This window comes from Mastomys coucha, unplaced genomic scaffold (assembly GCF_008632895.1).
Source record: "Mastomys coucha isolate ucsf_1 unplaced genomic scaffold, UCSF_Mcou_1 pScaffold21, whole genome shotgun sequence".
In the NCBI taxonomy this organism is placed as follows: domain Eukaryota; kingdom Metazoa; phylum Chordata; class Mammalia; order Rodentia; family Muridae; genus Mastomys; species Mastomys coucha.
The window spans coordinates 96,311,010-96,318,045 of record NW_022196904.1 but is presented as its reverse complement, the minus strand read 5'-3'; positions in this window follow the sequence as shown (position 1 = coordinate 96,318,045).

Below are 7,036 nucleotides of genomic sequence, written 5' to 3'. Positions count from 1 at the left end.
CCTGTGCTGGTGCTTACCCACTTTACCTCTTTTTCCATAAGCAGACTCAGGACCCCACCTCCATGCTCTGTTCTGTTTTATTTTGCGTTTTTAGTGAACCACTTTCAAAAATAGGGAAAATTGGAGCATTTATGGGATATGGAAAGAGCCCTGGTTAGGAGTCAGAAGACCTGAGTTTGCATTTGATCCATACACAAGAAGCTAAAGTCTGAGGATTTCTTATAAGTAGCTTGAATAGCCGTGTTCCTCATAGGTGTTCCACTCTACTCCTCTTTGATATGATTTCAGTTGCTAATTGGTCCTTTTCTATATCCTTGATAGAATCCCAAGCAATAGCTCCTTATTCTGAAACAATTGTTCTTGTTTCAGAGAATTATCTTTGAACTGCTCCCAAAACTGGCTGAACTGTAGCTGACTTCTCTTACATCCTCATTTAAAAACAAAAACAAAAGCAAAACCACAGCTGCCTCCTACGTCTGTGCCATCCTTCCCTTATATAGTGTAGCCCTTAGCATCAGAGAAGTCTCTCCCCCAACGGATGGTGGTAACACAGAAGCTCACTACTGATCAAACCACCAAGAAATCAGTGACTATAGCAAACTAAGCTACCAGTGGGACATCTACGTCACAGCCCTTCCCCAAGGCTCAAGTACCGTCAGGAAAGAGGGAACATAAAGATTGTAAAAACCAGATTTTGGAAAGGACTAGAGAAAAACAGCATCTTTTGGACATGATAGGACCTCTGCACACATCAGTTCACAGAAGGTATGGTTATCTGCACCAGACCTGCACCAGATCAAGTCAGTCATCTTCCAGCACGGAGCAGGAAGCTCAGGGAGCTCCCACCCCTAATGGAGGTGATATGGACAGCCGATGGCATCTTGGTAAAAGAGAGAGTCAGTTTTCTCTAAGGCTTTGGCCCCTTGTCAGTCCACCATGCTCCAGTGGATAGCCTCAGACCTAGAGCTATATGGACAGCACATATCGAAGTTGTTGGGTTATTTAAAAAATTTTTGAAGGGCTAAGAACACAGATCAGCAGTCTTAAGTCCCCAAAGTGTCTTATGCTATTCCCCACCCCAACCCTGGAGACAGGGTTTCTCTGTGTAGCCCTGGTTGTCCTGGAACTCACTCTGTAGACCAGGCTGGCCTCGAACTCAGAAATCTGCTTGCCTCTGCCTCCCAAGTGCTGGGATTAAAGGCATGTGGCACTACTGCCCGGCAAGGGTTTTTTTTTTGTTTGTTTGTTTTTTTGTTTTTTAATAAAATACCACATACTTTGCTGATTTTCTTCCACAAATACCTCAAGTCCTACCCATGGGATTTTGAGTTAAGATGGAAAAGATTCAGTGGAGGAAGTCCTTGAGTATATCACAGTAACACTGTGTGATGGTACACAGCTCTCCCCTGGTCTTCCTATAATATGCATATATAATAATAATAATAATAATATAATATAATATTATATTATTATTATTATTATTAATATTATTATTATTATTATTATTACTAACAAGGAAGCACACGTGTACAGTGAAACCTAAATAACCCTGGCACTTAGTGAAGAAGAATCTCCTTGCTTAAACCTCAGCTATTTCCCAAGTCCTCAGGCTTACTTTTGCCTACTGTTGCTCCTGTTTTTTGGATGGACCCCAGCCTGACTCAACCTTGGAAGGGACTCCAGTCTCTGCCTGTTAGTGACTCAGACACCTGGCTCTCTCTGTAGTCATTAGGTCCACAGGAAAAAGTCTAACTTCTGACTCTCTATAACTATTCTATTCTGAAGATTTTCATTTCTTTAAATCCCAAACAGAGAAGACAATTACTATACTAGCACCTCTAAACATTAGAACAAATGAGCCAGAGGACAGATTCCTGGTTTTTTTTGTTGTTGTTGTTTTTGTTTTTTGTTTTTTGTTTTTTGTTTTTTGTTTTTTTGTGATGAGAGAGGTCATAAAGAAAAGGTAAGCTTACCCTGGAGACTGTCCCAACTTTGACTGACACACTGGCCTGCTGTGTCTAGGTTTTGCTCACAGCAATCTTACTGAGTGGCTGCTATGTTCATGAGGATGGAAAAACAGCCTATGGGGCCTTTGCCTACAGCAGGCAGAAAGTCTTGTCTAGTGTTTTGTTTTGTTTTGTTTTGTTCACATCTAACCTCTAGGCTTGACTATCCCTCTAAGCTTATGACTAAGGATAGTGACCAAGTACTGTGACCCACCTTGTTCCTCTATAAATACCAAGGTCTGGCTTTCCTGATTCAGTATCATCACAGGAAACACTCCAACTTTTAGAGACATACTGCTGCTTCCTCAGTGTGGATGGTCCAGGTTGGTAGTCCTAGATCTGTGAGCTCCGCTCTCTTCTAAGTGCTTTCCCTAAATGACTGAGCAGGTAGCCACCTTCATCATTGGTGGCTCCTTCTGTTACATTTTCTTCATGTCAATTAACCGCTTGCTTGATGTCTAGAGCTTTCCTACCTCCCAGCATCTTCCACGGTGCCAAGAGATGCTGGACCACTCTGAGAAAGTCTGAGAAAATCTCCCTGATGAAGGAGGGGCAAAACAAGCTCAACAGAAACCCATAGGGAGACAGGGACCCCTGATGTAGGTGTGAATAGACTTTCTGCTTTCTCTTCTCCGTTTTGATTCCTTTTTCTTTTTCCCAGTCTTTATCCATTTATCCATCATTCACCATTCCTGCTACCCACCCCCACCTAATAGCTATTGCCTTAATGTCTTGCTCCAATCTTTCAACCTCTTACAAGTAATTGCCTTGTTTCCTGCATGAGTGATCGCAGCCGCCTCTAATTCCCCACGTTCATCTCTAGATAAAGCATTGACTGATTTATGGCAAAATGGAAGAAGCTCTTTACAACATGACCTTGGCCAACCTTTGTTACTTCAACTTTCACCACTGCCCCCATTCATCCTCCACAGGAGCCACATCCGACTGTGTCAAAGTTCACAATAAAATTTAACAATGTGGTGGTTTCTATGCTTGTATTAGTGGGTGGAGGGATGTACAACCTAGAATATTTTCTCCCAGTGTAACTACAAATTCTTGTTCATCCTTCTCCTTCATGTCTTTCTATCACCTTGCCTCCTCCCCCACTCCAGGCAGAACAGCCCCCTTTTCATCTGTTCTAGAACACATGGAGATCTGGGAATCTGAAGGAGAGGTTATTTTGGATATGGGTGCTCTGATGGGGATGAGTGGTTAAGCAGCCCCTGGGGCAATGGATGTGGGAAGAGGAAACAATGTACAATTTTTATGGGCTGAACTGTGTCCATAGATTTCTGTTTGCATCCTAATCTCGGTGATCTCCAATGCAGCTGTATTTGGTGGTTAAGTTGGAGTTAATTCTTGAGATGGATCCAAAACTCATCTAACTAATGTTCCTATAAAAAGAGCAAATTTAGGCATAGGCACAGATACAGATAGAAGGCTGTGGGAGGGGGGACACTGAGGGATGGCCATCTGCAAGCTGAAGAGGGTGGCCTCTGTTGACACTTTGATCTTGATCTTTCAGCCTCTGGAACTGAGAGAAACTAAGTATCTATTATTTAAGTCACAAGTCAGTGGTACTTTGTTCTAGAAACCCATGGCACCTAATGTAAGCATCAACTTATAAAGTACATAGAGTACAGCGTGTTGTTGGTAAGAAGTGAACTGACAGAGGGATTTGCTGTTGTGCCCCAACTCCAACCTTCCTACTAGACATTTGTGCTAGATATGGGCTAAACGGATGTGGCTTGTTTGCCACTTACCTTTTTCCCCGTAAAACTTTCTTCAGAATTATTTCTCTCATTCAACAGTGTCGTATTTTATCTCTAACAGATGAAGAAATGGAGATGTTTCCTGGATTATATCTATTTAGTCAGTAACCAAAAATTAAACTATATATATATATATATATATATATATATATATATAGAGAGAGAGAGAGAGAGAGAGAGATGTAGATGTATATATATGTATATATATATATATGTATCTCCTTTTTAAAATCCTCCTAATTCCTCACATAAGGACATTTCATACTTTTTCTTTATTTAGGAAATGTTTTTTGCTACCTATTTGTGTTCCAGGTATGGGACTATACTCTAGGGATACAATGATAGACATGGTACACAAATTCCTTGTCCTAATAGGTGAGTCAATTACGCAGGTACATAAGTACAGTATACCATAATTCTTATAATTACATAGTTGTAAGTGCACCTACAATTGGCTTGGCAGCATCGAGCAGGGCTCAGTAAATCTGGGATGACTTCTCAAAGGAAGTAAACCTTAATTGAAGGTTGGATAGACATTAACTTCACAAAGTAGATAATGGGGGGCAGGAGGAGGAGGAGGAACAGGAAGAGGAGAAGGAGAAGGAGAAGAAGAAGAAGAAGAAGAAGAAGAAGAAGAAGAAGAAGAAGAAGAAGAAGAAGAAGAAGAAGAAAAAGAAGAAAAAGAAGAAGTCCCTGCTATAGAAGCAGCATCTCATACAAAGAACAATGACCTAGACATGGCTTAGTGGACTCAGGAGCTAATGTGAAGGCTGCATTTCTACAGTGATAGGAGAGTGCTGCACTTTAGAATTCCCAGGAAATAGTCTCTGAGGCCAATTCACACACAAGATGCCTCTGAGAGTATGCTTTCTGGAACAATCTTATGAGCGGAGGGAGTAAGGGAAGAAGACCAGACAGAGAGAGTTGAATTGCAATACAGTTGTAACACAGGTCTCAAGTGATTCCACAGAGAGATTGGAGTCTGGATGGGCTGTTGTAGTTTTATGTCTTGTTGTGACAAAATGCCCAAGGAAAGCACCTCAGGGAGAAAAAGGTTTGTTCGGATTTACAGTGTGACTTATTGGGAAGTTACGGTGGTAGGAGTACAAGGCAGCTGGTCCCATCTGGTCCCATTGCATTATCGTCAGGAAACAGAGCTGAATGGTGGCATTCATTTCCTCTCTCCTTTCTATTCAGTCTAGAAACACAGCCTATTCATGATGACTCTTCCCTTTTCACTTAAATCTTTCTGAAAATATCCTCATAGACACACCCAGAGGTGTGTTTCCATGGTGACTCTGAATCTGAGCAAGTAGACAATGTGACAATGTAGATTAACCACCACAAGAGCCCATTAGGTATACCCTACACTGAGGCAAGAGGTCCCTGCCTCAATCAATTCCTTGATGAGGGCCTATAGTTTTGATGAGATAGCTTCCTCAGGCTCAGGACGATTCATGTAGAATGTTTCAGCTGGGATCTGGGAGTGGGTAATGCTCCAACAGCTGCAGAGATGAGCATCCTTGACTGTAAAAGTGAACTTAAGCAATGGGCCAGTGGCTCCTTCAGCATCACACGGAGAACCCATACCTTGTCAACTGTGTAGGGCACACCGAACCCTTCAGGAGTCATTGTAAGAGCAATAGGAGAAAAATAGACTTGGAAGTGAGTAACCTCAGAAGATCTGTGTTTTAAGGAGACCCCTCTTTTGGAGGCCAGGTGAAGACTAGATCAGAGGGAACCAAGACCAAGTTCAAGGCACACGATGGATTATAAGATTGTTATAGAGATTTGTGGGAGAGCATACAGGGTTAGAATAGTGTTAGTGGAGAAAGTTCTAAGTGGATGCTTTGCATATATAGCATGTAGAATTGACAGGATTTAGTTACTGATTAAGTGAATGAATGGTAGTCTGGCCTGATGTTCAACCTCTATTCTGATACCTTCTGTCTATTATCTACATTGTTACCATGGTGATGAGCTAATGTGCCAAGTTACTATGTAATTTTTCTGCTTAGGAGCCTCACTTGTCTGCCAATGCTTTCCCAATAAAGCCAACATTCCTCAGACTCAGTGAGATCTTTGCAAGTAAACTCTATCTAACGCTGAGATTTCCAGGAGTGACTGCTCATAAAAGGAAGTGGGGATGTGTATGAGATACACAACTCAATGGAGAGGGACCCACGTATACACTACCGTGTAATGCAGCTTTGCCCAGAAAGCTTCTCTCTTAGGATCAGGCTCTCTTTCCAGACCCAGTCTCTGTGATCCTGCCCATTTTTGTCACATCTCCTATTCAGTCTTGGAGCTGTACTGAACACCACACCCTTGTCTGAACTAACCCCCTGCCTCATGGTCTGGGCTCAGATTTACTTCTGAACTGACTTTTCATGTAAGTCACAGTTTCTTAAACTATAGATCACCACTCAGGCTCCCATCACTAGATATGATGAGGGTCATGAGAAGTTTGGCAATGGCAAAAAGTTTGGAATACTAGGTTCACATGTTCTGTTATGCCATGTAGTTCCACTTTGCTGCCTGAGACAACTCTGCTCAGATGTTTGTGTCAGCAGTTTTAGCTATTACTCTACTTATTAGGATTTCTACTCTCATGAAACACAATAGCTTCATTACAGAAAAGATTTTTAACCGAAAGTGGAAAGATTTATGTGGGATGGAAGTGAGGGCTAGGACACGAGGAGGTATGTGAAGGGTTAACCAAAACTAAGGGTGTATGTAAAAGCCTGTGGAAACACACTATTTTTTTGTAAGGCTACTAAAAATATTATTAAAATGTTTAAACAGGTATCTTTTTATAATTAAAATTTTTTTCTTTAACATTTCATTTTACATCCCTCTTACTGCCCCCTCCTGGTCACCCTCTCCCACCATCCTCCTCCCTTCTCCCTCCCCTTCTCTGAGTGAGTAGGCTCTACCTGGGTATCCCCCATGCCACTTCAAGTCTCTACAATGCTGGGCATTTCCTCTCCCACTGAGGCCAGACAAAGCAGCCCACCTAGTAGAAAACATCTCATGTACAGACAACAGCTTTTGGGATGGCCCTCGCTCCAGTTGTTTAGGACCCACATGAAGACAAAGCTGCACATCTGCTACACATGTGTGGGGAGGCCTAGGTCCAGCCTATGTTCTTTGGTTGGTGGTTCACTCTGAGCCCCAAGGGTCCAGGTTAGTTAACTCTGTTGGTCTTTCTTCCTCTAGAGTTCCTATCCCCTTTGGGACTTGTAACCCTTCCGCCTA